Source organism: Grampus griseus (genome assembly GCF_964374135.1).
Source record: "Grampus griseus genome assembly, chromosome: 16".
NCBI lineage: Eukaryota > Metazoa > Chordata > Mammalia > Artiodactyla > Delphinidae > Grampus > Grampus griseus.
The window spans coordinates 66,784,591-66,798,435 of NC_139010.1; the positions used below are offsets into that span (position 1 = coordinate 66,784,591).

Here is a 13,845-nt window from a genome sequence, read left to right on the forward strand (position 1 = left end):
TGACGCGTATTTTTCCAACTAAAGAGTTTTTTCCTCATATTTAGAAAAAGCAACAATTAAAAAATGGCTGCATAGTCCCATACCCTTAGATGGTGCAGATCAAAACAGAAGTAATACTTTTAACAAGAAATTGCATGTGTCATGAATGTTTCGTATGTTGCATGGCCATATTACATTTCATTTTTGCTTGTTTTCTGTTCTGTTTTTGGACTCTTTCTCAAAGCAAAAATTATTTGTGAATGCAGGTTTTTTAATAGCACGTAAATATTTATTCTTCACTTTTTTCTGTGGCTGTTTTTTTTTTTTCTTTTCGTGTAGTCTTTGCCATCTTTTAAGAGGTGGTTAATGAAATGCATTGTTTTTGGAAGTATTATGCCATAGTTGAGTCAAAGTCACATTTTTTTCCACTTGGAATTTGGCAACCTTCAGATACAATATAAGCTCACTAGTTCGGTTAATTTTTGTTTTAAATTGGGATCATGCCTAATCTTTAGACCCAATGTTTTACTGAATTTCAGCCTCAGCTCCATTAGACTTAACTCGCCAATCATTGTATGTTATGTTGAATACATTTCTTTTTAATCCAGAAAAAAAGACCTGTTTTGAACATTAACCAAGTCTCAGTTATCCCCAACCTTTTCTATAATATGACTTTTTTATAATTGCTTCCTCTTTAAATCCTGTATTACCTCTTTTGACAGATAACCATCTATCAAATATTAAATAGGCAAAGGACATTATTCATTTACCATCCATAATATTTTTTGAACTTGCCCTGTGCTAGGTCCTGAGGGACCCTGCCTTGCAGGTTCTCACAGCACATGTGAGAACTATATCCATGAACAGCCAATTGTGAGCCAGTGTAATGAGTGCTATGTTGGAGGTAAGCCAGAGGGCTGTGGGACTTGAGGCTTTAAACTTCAAGGTGGAGGCTTCTAGGAAGCTTCCTTCATAAATCCATCTTTGCAAGGGAGGCAAAACCAGGGTATTCCTAAAGGAGAAACTACAGAATGTAGCCAGAGATGCCTGCAGACAAGAGTTCATTTCATCAACTTGGTGAGGCTCTCATTATCTTCTGAAGCATGAACACCATGGTCAGCATTTTTATCCATGTTGTATTATCACTTCGGAGAACAATTAGTTTGGGGGAAAAAAAACCATGCCAAGAGTAAGAGCTACTCTTTCGCACTCCTACGTGTTCTAGGGCCATCTCTGGCTTATGTTTCATGACTCCGGGCGGCGACCTGTTCTGTGAAGATAACTCCTACGTAGAAGTCACACGCCTCTTATCACCTCAGCTTTGGTTTGTTTTTTGTCTAGGCCTTTTTTTCTGCCATTGATTTTTGCTCCCTCTGTTGAATCTCTTGTACTATTTGGTTGCCCCTCAACTGTTTGGGTCTTCTTTAATGCAGAGCCTCCCCACGCGGTGTGTGAAGTAGGCCTAATATGAAAATGACTTGCAATGAAACATCACTACTCTGCTTTTTATCTCCATTGCCACTAGCTGTGTGACCTTATTTGCTTAACCTCCTTGAGTCTCAGTATTCTCATCTATAAAAGGAACGTAATAGTACTGCCTGATAGGGTTGTCGTGGGTGGTGCATGGGATAAGTATATAAAACACACAGCACACTGAATTATTCCAGTGGCACTTCAGCTGCTTAGTGGCAGTCACTTCTCTGAGAACACAAAAGTTTACACACAATTGGCTTTTAATCTTTTCTAAATTTCATGCCTTTTAATATGCCCTGTGATCATCTCCCTGCCCCCCATTTTTCTGGCACTTTGCTTTCCTTTTTTGGTGAGTGTTCAGACTTAGTTGTTTTGCTACTTTGACCATAACCAGGCATATCCATTCAGCAAATACTTGTGGATGGTTTCAGTGTGCTAAGCTCTGTGCTAGGCTTTGGGATGCAGAGGCGCTCCCATTCAAGTAGGGGAAACACATGGAAGCAGCCAGCTGGGATGAGGAGTTCTGTAATGCTGTTATTTAAAGCGTTATGGAAACACAGATGAAGGAGCTTTAAATTTGTTCTGAGTAGATCAGGAAAGTACGTTAGATTTTAACTGGACCTTCTCTTTTGGTGGATAAAAGGAAGATCAGTCCAGACAGAGGGAGCCGTTTATACAAAGACAGATAAGGATATAAGGTACATATGGTCACTATGAAGTCAAAAGTCTGTGCTTCTCTCCCCCCACCACTCCAGTTCTGTCATAAAGACAAACAGAAAAGGAGTAGCCTTTGTTTTTTTTTTTTAGATGTGAAAAATGGCTTGCCTCAGTGCTGTTATTTTCTTTGCATATATATGCAAAATGAGAGCAAATGTCGGGGTAGCACAAGGACTTAGAAGCAATATGTGAAAGTGCATATTCTTGAACTGTGCTTCGTACTGTCAGTTTTCCCTCCACTTCCTGTGTTTCCTTCCTTTGATCACTTACAATATGCCGGGCACTTTACAAATGTTATCTCTTTTAATCCATAAAACTTTATGAATTAAGATTTTCCTTGTTTTGCAGATGAGAAAACTGAGACTCAAAGGAGTTTAAAAAAAACAAAACCGAAAAACTTGTTTAAGATGTATAGCCTGTAAGTGGTTGAGCGCTTCCTCTGAACCAGCATTATCTCCAAAGTTTGTTCTCCTCACCCTAAAATGAAGTGTAGAGCTGCTGCCTAAAAGCCTTAGACTAGGCCACCCAGTAAATTACTGAGTAGTTGGATGACTGGTACAGGCAGCCAAAGCTTTCTAAGTTTTGTTTCCTTCACCTAAGAAATTGAGTAATTGGAGCAGATGAGTCTACACTTCCTTTTAAGTTTATGATTTCTTCTTTGACTCCTTCCATCTATTTGGTTCATATCTGATCACTTTGTTCAGCCAAGTGTAAGTTATGTGATGTAGTGGAGAATGTTCTGATGCACAGGTTGCGAAGGCATGACTACTTGGAGTTGTTTAAAATCACTTTTAAAATCAAAATAGTGATTGCCTCTGGGAATGTGGGAGAAGGGGATTGCCTGGGAAGAGGCATGAGAGAACTTTTCTGGGATGAAGGTAATGTTCTATATTTTGACAGGAGTTGGGGTTATACAAGTGTACACTTACATTTCTGTATTTCATTGTATGTACGTTTTACATAAAAGAAAAAAGCGATAAGCAAATACTGAACTCTAGGTAATGATATGTATGCTGAAGTATTTGGGGGAAGTATACTAATGCTTGTAATTTACTTTAAATGCACGAAAGGTGAGATAGATTAATGGATGGAAAGAGGAATGGGTAGTTGAAGAGATATGTGATAAAATAAGTATAGTACAGTGTTAATGATAGAATCTAGCTAGTGCCTACATGGTGCTTACTGTAAAATTCTTTCAAATTTGCTGTATATGTAAAATTTTTAAGACTAAAATAGTAAATCCATATATATTAGTATTAAATATTATCATAATAAATTGTTGAGGGAAAAAAATCACTTTAAATATGAGCTGGCAATTTCGTATCTCCAGCCTCCTCTCCTGAATGGTCTTTGTTAATGCTACCCAAGGCTCTAGTTAGACTATCATGAGTTTAAGTGACCTGATTTCAACAGCTCAGAGAGACCTTTTCTTTCCTCAGCCAGCCTTGTAGGTGGGGAAGTTCCTTCCCTTAGACATTTCAAACTAGTCTGTGTCCCACAGAGCTGAAGTTTGCCAAGCAAAGCTCGTCTCTGTGGCTGTTTGAGTCACTAATAGTTATACCATATTTCTATAAGTTAGTGTCACCATCAGCCAAAGGTTAAACTTTTCTTCTCCTCCCCTTTCCTACCCCAGATATATCCTCGATCAGATGGTGTTTGTTAAGGAAAAAACCCTTTTTTTGGTTTTGTGCTTTGTTTTCAGTCTACCACTTGTTTGAGATGCCTTCTATTTCTTTAACAAATCACACTTCGTGCTTTCACAGCACTTTAGTTGGAGACAGCTTCTCATTGTGCTGGTTTGAGTTCTGGCACTTGAGAGCATCTTCATTCTGAAGATTACAGAATGTCTCTCTCATACTTGGAGCAGAGAGCTTTTCTTCTTTTCACTGGTTAAGCCCTATCCCCTAGTGGTGCCCAAATTGAGTGTGCCATCCAAGTTGTGCTTGAAAATATACTGGCGTTAGGAGTACATGAACTCTTGTGCAGCAAAAGGGGAGAGGGGAGGTGCTTAGAACAATGAATTCAATCATGGGATACCTAGTTTCATATTAAAAAAAAAACAGTAAAATAGCTTAAATATGTTTTGAATTATTTTGTTCTAAAAATGTCATCTTTTTCTTTTCTCTAACTTTCATGACAATAATTAACCACAAGTCATTTTACATACTGAAAACACAAGTTATTTGACTCACTGTATATTTGAAAATACAATGTAACAAAATGACATTTTACAAGACTTAAGTGAAACAGACATTTTGAGATAAAATTGGAATTGGAGTGCAGGGAGAGAAGGGGATAGAATACTTCTTGAGTTGCACATGAGTCTCTGGCACTCAGTAGAGAGTATTTTTATTTAAAACCCACAAAACTGAATGGGAGAGGAAAGGAGAAATTTGATTACTTGACTGTTACACTAGAAGATTGGATCTGTAAATTTACCTGAATCCCTGAAACGGGCAGGTATTTGTAAGTGCCAAATAATGTCTGAACTAACCAAGAAAAACTTGCTTTTCTGCATGACTGGTGAAAGCATTGGTTCCCAACAACTTTCACGTTTATAAGGATTTTGTTTTGAGGACTAACTACACATTGGGCAAGCAGCTGTGTAGTCCAGAAAGTATTGGCTGGATTTAGTGTACTACGGGCATGTGGATTCCGAGCAATGTCACACCTTGTCTATGCCAATAAATCAGAGTGTCTATTCTTGTTACTAAATCTGATGTCATTGGCAGATTTTCCTCCTTATTGGTAGGGTGATATTCAGACAGGATAATTTTTTTGTGTGTATTTTCCTCTCTCTGTGATTGAGGTGTTTTTATGGTTTCTTTTTCTTTTCTTTCTTAGCTATGAAATAATACTGGCAAGTCCCAAGAAAACTAGATCTGGATTTCATTTTGTCTCTTCAACTCTGTGTGATCTTGCGCACATTCCTGACATGTTACAAACAGCTTGTGTCTCTGAATATGCAGTATCAATTTTCAGTGGTGAAAGCCCCAAAAGGAAACAGACTGATTCTTCCATGCACAAACAGCTGGGCAGTTGTGGATGGAATTAATTGCTGATATGTATTGGCTGTGTTTTTCTTCTCTTGTCATTTCCTTTGCAGCTGTGAAAGTGAAGTTTGACTTGAAAACAGACATTTCCAGCAGTGCAAATCCAGAAAGTATCAAGATGGGACTCTTCAAATGTAATATCCAACTGCTATCTTTGAGTTGTTCAGTTTGGGGGTTAGGTGGGCAAGAGCAAGGGATAGCAGCAGGCAATTCATAATTATGTATATGGATGAAAAACATAATTATATCAGGCACTTGGACTATGAAAGGAGGATTTTGGAATGGGTTAACTTATCATGGCAAGAGTGACCTCATAATCCAACAACAGACGAAATCAGTCAGCACCTACCCGCAGGATCCTGAAAGAGGGTGTTCTAGGCCATCTCTCAAAATATTGAAATATTCAATACTCCAGACTGATTTATTGTTCCAGTGTGAGGGAGTAGCAGTTGGAGAGGGTAATGTGACAACATGTATCATTAAAAATATTTTCCTAGTCTTCTCCCAAAGCTATTTCCATTATTTGTTTTAAATTCTATGTAAATGATTATATAGCTTATTTTTTACATGCTTGGGTATTCTACTGAGAAACCTATTTTTTTATTTCATGGGTTATAGGAGTTCCGTTAAAAGTAACTGTTGGTGCGTCTCTGAATGTGCATACAGAAAGTAGTATTGATTAAAATCATTCTGAACAATAATCGGATGTTTAATAATAGTTTCAATAACTGAAATTTTAAACGCTATTAAAGAGTTTTAGACAGTACGTATACATCCTCCTGAATATCTTATTTGGAAATAAATCAGAAAAAAATTACAAATCAAAACTTATGGAATTATTTGCAGAAGTGGGTGATTGCAAATTTTTTAAAGCATAGTATTCATATTAATGATTTTCATCAAAATAATTTCCCTTTTTATGTGTTTATTTCAATATTAAAGCATCAGTCAAATCCCTTATTTTTGAAGGCAGTTCTTGCTAATTAGTTGATAAGAAAATGCTTTTATTGTTTCTGTATTGCCAGGAGAACTAGAGCATTGGTAGAGAAGGATAAGTAATGCTTGATAATGTTCAGGTCCCCTGTCTTGGCCACCTAGGCCAAAGTCAAGTTCTAGAGCAGTGTTGCTGACACCTTGAGATATGCAGAAGCTGCTGTTGCTAAACTTAGCAGTTCGCATGGTTGGACTTCCTTTACAGTAGTCCACTTCCACCTAACATTCTGTTGGCTGAGCTGCGTGATCTACCTTGCATTTTATCTTTACTTTCCTCACGAAAAAGAAATGTCTATATTTCATTCCATGGCAGGAAAGCTGAACTTTCCCCCCATTTCTATGAAGAGGGTTTATTTAACCCAATTAATTTTGACTCTGAGGCACTGAAAAACGTTGTGGCAACATTAACGTGCCGTTTGCTCTCACTGAAGTCGGCCTGGGTGTGTTGTTTCCCCCAGAGTGGGCTCCACCCCTGCTCTAACCGCACTGTGTGGATATCTCACTGTTTAAAACAAAGTTCATTTTTAGGGCAGCATTGCATCAGAATTGCTACACAAAAACCAGCTTAAGATATGTGCGGCAGCTTCCATTCTTTTTAATAAGTAAGTACAAAATTGTCTATTGTAATACCGATAGCTCACAGCTTAGGGGGAAGCATAGATAAGATAGATGGTTAATTTTGTGCCAGCTGCTAGCAATGTGCAATATTCGTCTTGGGGAGGAGCTTGTGGCTTTATCACTCAATTAAATTTTTTCCTGTTAGTTTGCTTTTTACCCCTCTTGAACTGTTTACTGAATTGTTCTTAATTGTTTGGGGGATGACATTGACTAAGGAAAATACTGGTAGTCTCTCAAATGTGCTAATTATTTAAGATAAAAATGCTTAAAAATATTGCACTGAATTTATTGGACTCATTAATAGCATAATCTGGCAATACTGTATTTCGAGACATCGTGGCATGAACTCTGTGTGTAAGAGTGGGTTCATTGAATTAAAAAAAGGCAGCATCTAAAGAGCCTTTATTTCTGTCATAATGATGCTTTGTCCTTCTGCTGTTGGGTATTTGTCAGAGGAGTTGGGGAAGGCTGCAGCCCAGAGTTCTGCTCTGTGCCTTGTCTGTGCCTCTGTGTTCTTTCTAGAGTTTGTGACGTGAACGGTAAGTTGAACTATAGGAGATTGATTGTTATTCAGTGAGGTCCACATTCAGCAATATTTCTTTGCCAGTGGGGTCTAACCTTCTCACATGTTGGAGTTCTTTTTGTAGTTGGGTTTTAAATGCCTGTGAAGTGTTTAATTATGCACTGATCAAAGTGGGCACGTTGAGAGAGAGGTTGTGCTTTGTGATGTCTGTACTGTTGTCTTCCTCTCTTGCGTGTTCATTGTGTCCCCTTGTGGGGCAAACACACCCATTCAGTACAAGCAAGTTGAATCATTTGCCTTAGTTGAAATCTAAAGCTGCGGGTTGAAAACGGCAGATTTCTGTAAAGCTTGCAGGGGTGGCATTGTGTCATCCTTTCTGGACTTAAACATCCTATCATTTCCTTGCTTCAGCTTCCTCTTGGCTGAACTACTACTCTTTGGTAGTAGTAATGTGTTTAGCTATTTTCTAACATCACAAGGATATAAGAATAAAGTAAAAGCCTGATATAATAGAAAAAAGCACTAGCCTGGGAATTAAGAGGCTTTTACTTTGGACACTAGTTTCTTCACCTGTAAAATTAGAAATTTGGGTTAGTTCTCTAAGACCTTTTCCAGCTTAGAATACCCTAATTTTCTCGGTAAAAGACTCATGCCTATTCCAGAGATGCTAAAGGGAATGTATTAGATTTGAGAAAAAATGTTTAGATGTTAACCCAGAATCATTCTTACAAATGACATGAAAACTAAAGCTTTGCTTCAAATAAATTGTGTATATCAGAAATTTTGGAAATTTACTGTTTAATATCTGAGCGGTAGAATTAGTATATAAGTGATGTCCTCAACAAGAAAATAAATTTTCAAGCAGGAACTAGGTGAACCTCTTGCCACACGTGTTGTGTAGACATTTATTAAACATTGCCTATTATACTCAGTGTACAATTATTAGTTGTATAACCTTGGGTAAGTGGCTTTCAATCTTTTTTTTTTTTAATATATTTTGCGTCACGACCCAATACATGTACCACATACACACCACTTAATCTCTAAAATAAATTTCTCTTAACAGTGCAAAAAACATACTGCTATATTTTCTGTTCTGGTTTATTTTTTTTAAATGTGTTTCAATCCACTGAGCTAGATGACCTCTACTGTCCCTTTGAACTCTAGGAGAATATAGTTACTCCTAGACTTTTATAGTTGCTCCAGAGCAAAGCTTGCCAACTAGTTTGCTGTTAAATACTGACATTAGAAGATTTTCTAGATAGATTTTTATTTGGAAATTTTGTAGAAAGTCAATAGCCAATATCTAATAATACTCTATCTTATTTTTTTCTTGTAATAATTATGTAATACAGAGAGTGGGTTTTTTTTTTTTTACTTAGCCCTATTATATGGCTGCCCCCAAACCCCCTCCTCTTTACTCCAGTATGCTATACAAATTTTATTTATGCACACTGTATTAGTGAAAACTAAAGTGACATGAAAAGGGTTAGGAAGTCTTTTCTAGAGAAATAAACTGTGTGTCACATAGATTAGATACAGAGTATCAAATTACCCTTGATAGACCCCATCTTTGTCTTCCTCAGGGTTTTCCCAGGGCTCTAGAGAAGTTCCCTTCTCTGCTTTAATGTACTTCTAAAAAGTATTAATTTTATAACTTAAAGAATGCACATGGTAAAAAGATGAAACAATATAAAGGGCATATGACAAAACGTCTCTTTCTTACCCTAATCTTTGAACGCTGTGCCCCAGTGGGGAGTTTCTTCTCTATTTTTCCGGAAAATTTCTGTGAATATGAGTGGACATCTTTTTTAAAAATCCAAATAAAATTATACTACACACACCATTATGTATCTGCCTCATTCTTTTTAATGGTTGTATGGTCCTCATTCTTTTTAATGGTTGTATGGTACTTCAGTGTATGGATGGGTATACTATAATTTATTTAATCATTCATCTTTTGATAGGTATCTGGATTATTTCCAAGTTGTTCCCTTTCTCCCCATCAGATATACTTAGGCTATCAGCCTTCCCTCCTACCTCCATTTTGGGACAGAACCCAGAACCTAGGTGCTACTGGAAAGGGGTGATAGTGCTGTGTGGAAATGGAAAAACCCCTCACCAACTTCTCTTCCTCTGGCTAGAACACCAAAAGTAGGCCCCCACTGTCCCAGCCATTCATGAGTGGGTAAGACTGCCCTAGGAGTCATTTTTCAGCAGATTAATGAAATAACATTGGGTTCAAAGTCTGGTAACTGGAGTGTGAGATTGTGAGCCTGTCACTTAACCCCCTTGATCCTCAGTTTTACCATCTATTGAGTATAAAATGAAAGATTGGAATAGATGAGTTTTAATGTCCCTTCCAGCTGTAATAGTTACATAGTATTATTTTTAATATTGACTTAAGCTATATAACCCAAATTGTATGAAGTTTCTGTTATTTAAATTAAAAACATCTTTTGTGTATATTGTGTGGTCTGTAATTTGTTTGACCTGCCATATGGCCTAAGCTATTTGAAAGTTTAAGAATGTGGAAAAAAAAAAAGAGAGAGAGAGAGAAGTTAAATATTATACTATATTTTACATAAACTCTCCTTTTCTAAAAAATCACTTTCAAAACTATAAAATCCATTCCAGAAGTAAAAGCAAATCTTTTTATCAAGCTTGAATACTTGAGGAGAAGATTCTGAGGTGATGTTTGTTTTTAAAATGGATCTTTGTAATTTTCAATGAATCCAGCCATTCAGAGTTAATCCTGAGGGCTTTGAAACTTGGCTTCAGTCCCCTTGTTTAAATTGTTTTCACATTCTAGCCCTCTAATCCATCTCTCTGTTTCACTGAATGCTAAAATTGATGTTGCTTGACATAGCTAAAGTTTTCTGACTTGGTGCTGAGGAAGCAGCCTTAGAGGTGAACTGTGCACTACCATCCTGCCAGCAAAGTTATCAAGTTACACAGCAAAGTTATAAAGTAACCGAAGCAGGAATTTTTGCTGCATCACATGTAGGTTGTTTAACATTACCTGTTTCACAATTTTATTCTTATAATTCCATCAAACGACAACTATCCTGAAAGCAACATGGAATAAGAATTCATCGTTTGATTTATATAATTACAACAGGAAGATAAAAAGACATTTTCTTGGCCTGGAGGTAGGGGAGTCTGTGTGTTTTCATGCTGGTGACCCTAGCTTCTTAGCAGAAGGCTTGACATACCTTGAATAAGTATACTTCCCTAAAACCCAAGAGATTATTTGTTATCCAAATAATGCTAGAATTCTGTGTTAATTTTCATATCAATTGTTTGACATAGTTCAGTTTAGCAAAATGTGTTGAGGACCTTCTAAGAGGCAAGCACTGCATTAAAGGGTGGGAGTACCTAGATGACAGAGACAGTCTCACTGGAATGTACCAAAATGACAACTGTTCTTAGTTCTTCTATTGTTGGAGTTTTCCAGTATCCACTGGTAAGTGGAACTGGGCAGAGAAAGTTCTCCAAGTTTGAGTCTGTGAAAATAGATGGAAAAGAAGTACATTTTCAGTATTTAAAAAGGGGTACTAATACCTTGTTAGGACAGTGTCAGTTACTCTGCTGTGTGTGGATCTGCTAGTGACATCAGTTTCTCACTAATCAAATTCTAAATGAAATAAACACATTTGCAATGTGTGGATTAATTGAGCCCCAATTTTTGCGTACCATTGCAATTATTGTACCTCGTATATTATAATGGTTTAAACAATTGCTTGTATGAAACTAACCTTGAAAATGGTCACACTGTGTCTTTATGACACATCCCAATATCTTCTTTGTCATGTTACCTTATCCATTGTGGCATTTACGACTAAGGAAATTCTCTAGAGTCAGAAATATGCAGGATACTGCTGCCTACAGGATGTTGAACAAACTTTGTCTAAAATATTTGAAACCATTTTAGAAAAACAGTCCTATGATAGCAAAATCAGTCAAATAGACTGTAGTTTGAGCTGAAGCAGAAAGCCTTTTTAAACAAGAGGGAAGAAAAAGTCTAATCGTTACTCTGGTCTGTTATGTATGCAATCTCAGAAGGGACTGCTTTTTCTCCTTTAGAGCCCAACTTTTGGCTAGGGTCCTGTGACACACAGTGGGAATTCACTTCCTATCAGGAAACGCTGTTTTTCAATGTATTATCTTGTTGAGACAACCACAGTGGACAATAGGCTATTAATGTATTAGAACAACAAGTGTCATAACTAAGCCAATATTTGCTTTGTTTTGAGTGTTGCCCTAAAAAAAAAAAGAAAAAAAAAACACAAAACTTTGGCTGAACTTCAGAATACATTTGATCATCAGTAACTGCTCGGTACAAAAGCCATGACAGTCAAAGAGAACAAAGGAAAAAGTGCTTTAATAGTGGTGATGAACTTTTGCAGGTTTACTCTATTCACTTCCTATCCATAGAGAGACAAGAATAATTTAAATGATTTCAAATACAACTTTTGGGTATGAAAAAGTGTGCACTTAAAAGCCTGTTTTGAATTTTGGAAGCCACACCAAGAAACTGGTATAAAGAAAAAAAGCCTCCAACTCAAGTTCTCTTACAAAATACCAAACCTTCTTGTGAGATATATCACATTCAGTTTTGGATATTTATATTTAAAATGATTTGATAAAACTGCTTACTTGAGGACTGACAGCTTTTTAAAAGCTGTTACTTTCATAATGATTAAGAAGAAAACTCTATTCAGGGGGTGGTTAGTTAATATCAAGTCACTATTATTGATATAACTATGTGATAAGATACAATAAAATTTCAGATTTGGAAGGTAAGCCCAGAGGTCATCTATTTCAAACCACCTCATTTTATGCATCGTGAAACTCAGACCTTACCTCTTCATTGAGATCTTCCCTTACTATCTTAATCCATAATTCTGTTTATCAGCAATCCTCAACAACTCTTGGATATCTTTTATTTATCTTTCATTTAGCATTTATCATAAACTGTTTTTTTTTAATAAATTTGTTTATTTATTTATTTATGGCTGTGTTGGGTCTTGGTTGCTGTGCACGGGCTTTCCCTAGTTGCGGCGAGTGGGGGCTACTCTTTGTTGTCGGGCATGGGTTTCTCATTGCAGTGGCCTCTCTTGTTGAGGAGCATGGGCTCTAGGTGCACAGGCTTTAGTAGTTGTGGCATGTGAGCTCAGTAGTTGTGGCTTGCGGGCTCTAGAGGGCAGGCTCAGTAGTTGTAGTGCACGGGCTTAGTTGCTCTGCGGAATGTGGGATCTTCCCAGACCAGGGCTTGAACCTGTGGCCCCTGCATTTGCAGGCAGATTCTTAACCACTGTGCCACCAGGGAAGTCCCATAAACTGTTTTTTATTATCAGTTTTCTTCCCATGAGGTCAATAGAGAATTTTAGTAGAGAATTTTAGTTCTTAATAGTTAAAACTGGGAAGTCTTTAAGGGCAGAACCTAGATCTGTGCTTTATATCTCTTTATACTCTACCTAACAGCTGTATTAGTGTTTACTGATTGACTGGATAAGTAGTTTTTTGTTTATTTTTTTTTTTATTTTTATTTTTTTTTAACATCTTTATTGGGGTATAATTGCTTTACAATGGTGTGTTAGTTTCTGCTTTATAACAAAGTGAATCAGTCATACATAAACATATGTTCCCATATGTCTTCCCTGTTGCATCTCCCTCCCTCCCACCCTCCCCATCCCACCCCTCCAGGCTGTCACAAAGCACCGAGCCAATATCCCTGTGCCATGCGGCTGCTTCCCACTAGCTATCTACCTTACTGCGTTTGTTAGTTTTGTTTATTTTAAGATGACATTTTGTAGCACCATTTGTATCTGGTCTCAGAACACAGCAGTAGGTATAGATTTTTTTTAATTACTCTTTTTATACCTTCATACTTTTTTGTGATTACTTTTTCATTACCTCAACCATCTTGGGTAGCTGGCCATTCTGATCAAACCATGATTAGCCCACTTTTCAAGAGTTGCTGTAGATTCTCTGCCCTAGTTTACTCTAAGACTAGAGAATGGGATATTATGAGTCAATAGCCCTACTCACCTCACTCAGTTTAATAAACCCTTATTGAGTATAACTGTTAGTAGACAGTGAAGAAAGGAAAAAGATGTTGGCCCAGATACTGGGGCAGAAAGACATACTCAGATAATTCAAAAGCAACACAGACTATGACAAAGTGCTTTGGGAACACTAAGGGGGGTGGGGGGCTAATTCTGATAGAGGAGATTGGGAAGCCATCGTGGAAGGAGTTGGTTTTTGAACACACCACAAAGTGTGGAAGACTTGAATGGATGGAGGTGAGCAGGGAAAACAGTCCAAGTATGTGAGAAATAAGGTGAGCAAAGCATTAGTTAGAGAAATGGCTTTTGTTTGGGAGGGTCATCATTTTCCTCTCAGTCTGTGGGGTATACTTAAAAGCCTTTTCCATGCTATTTTCAGAGCCTGAATTTTACAAACCCCAGACTGATTAAGATGGGA

At 37.2% G+C, this 13,845-nt stretch overlaps 1 protein-coding gene across 9 annotated transcripts in view; it reads left to right on the forward strand.

The window, feature by feature from the left end:
- ADD3 (adducin 3) overlaps window positions 1-13,845 on the forward strand; it is a 125,644-nt gene that overhangs the window by 62,895 nt on the left and 48,904 nt on the right. Inside the window, exon 1 of one of the 9 annotated variants that reach the window (XM_082673518.1) lies at window positions 6,751-6,817. The exons of 7 other annotated variants lie outside the window; for them this stretch is intronic. The gene's annotated coding sequence lies outside the window, so the exon portion shown is untranslated. Of the gene's footprint in view, window positions 1-6,750; window positions 6,818-13,845 lie in introns of those variants that run through there. One more of the 9 variants, XM_082673520.1, reaches the window with a different exon arrangement.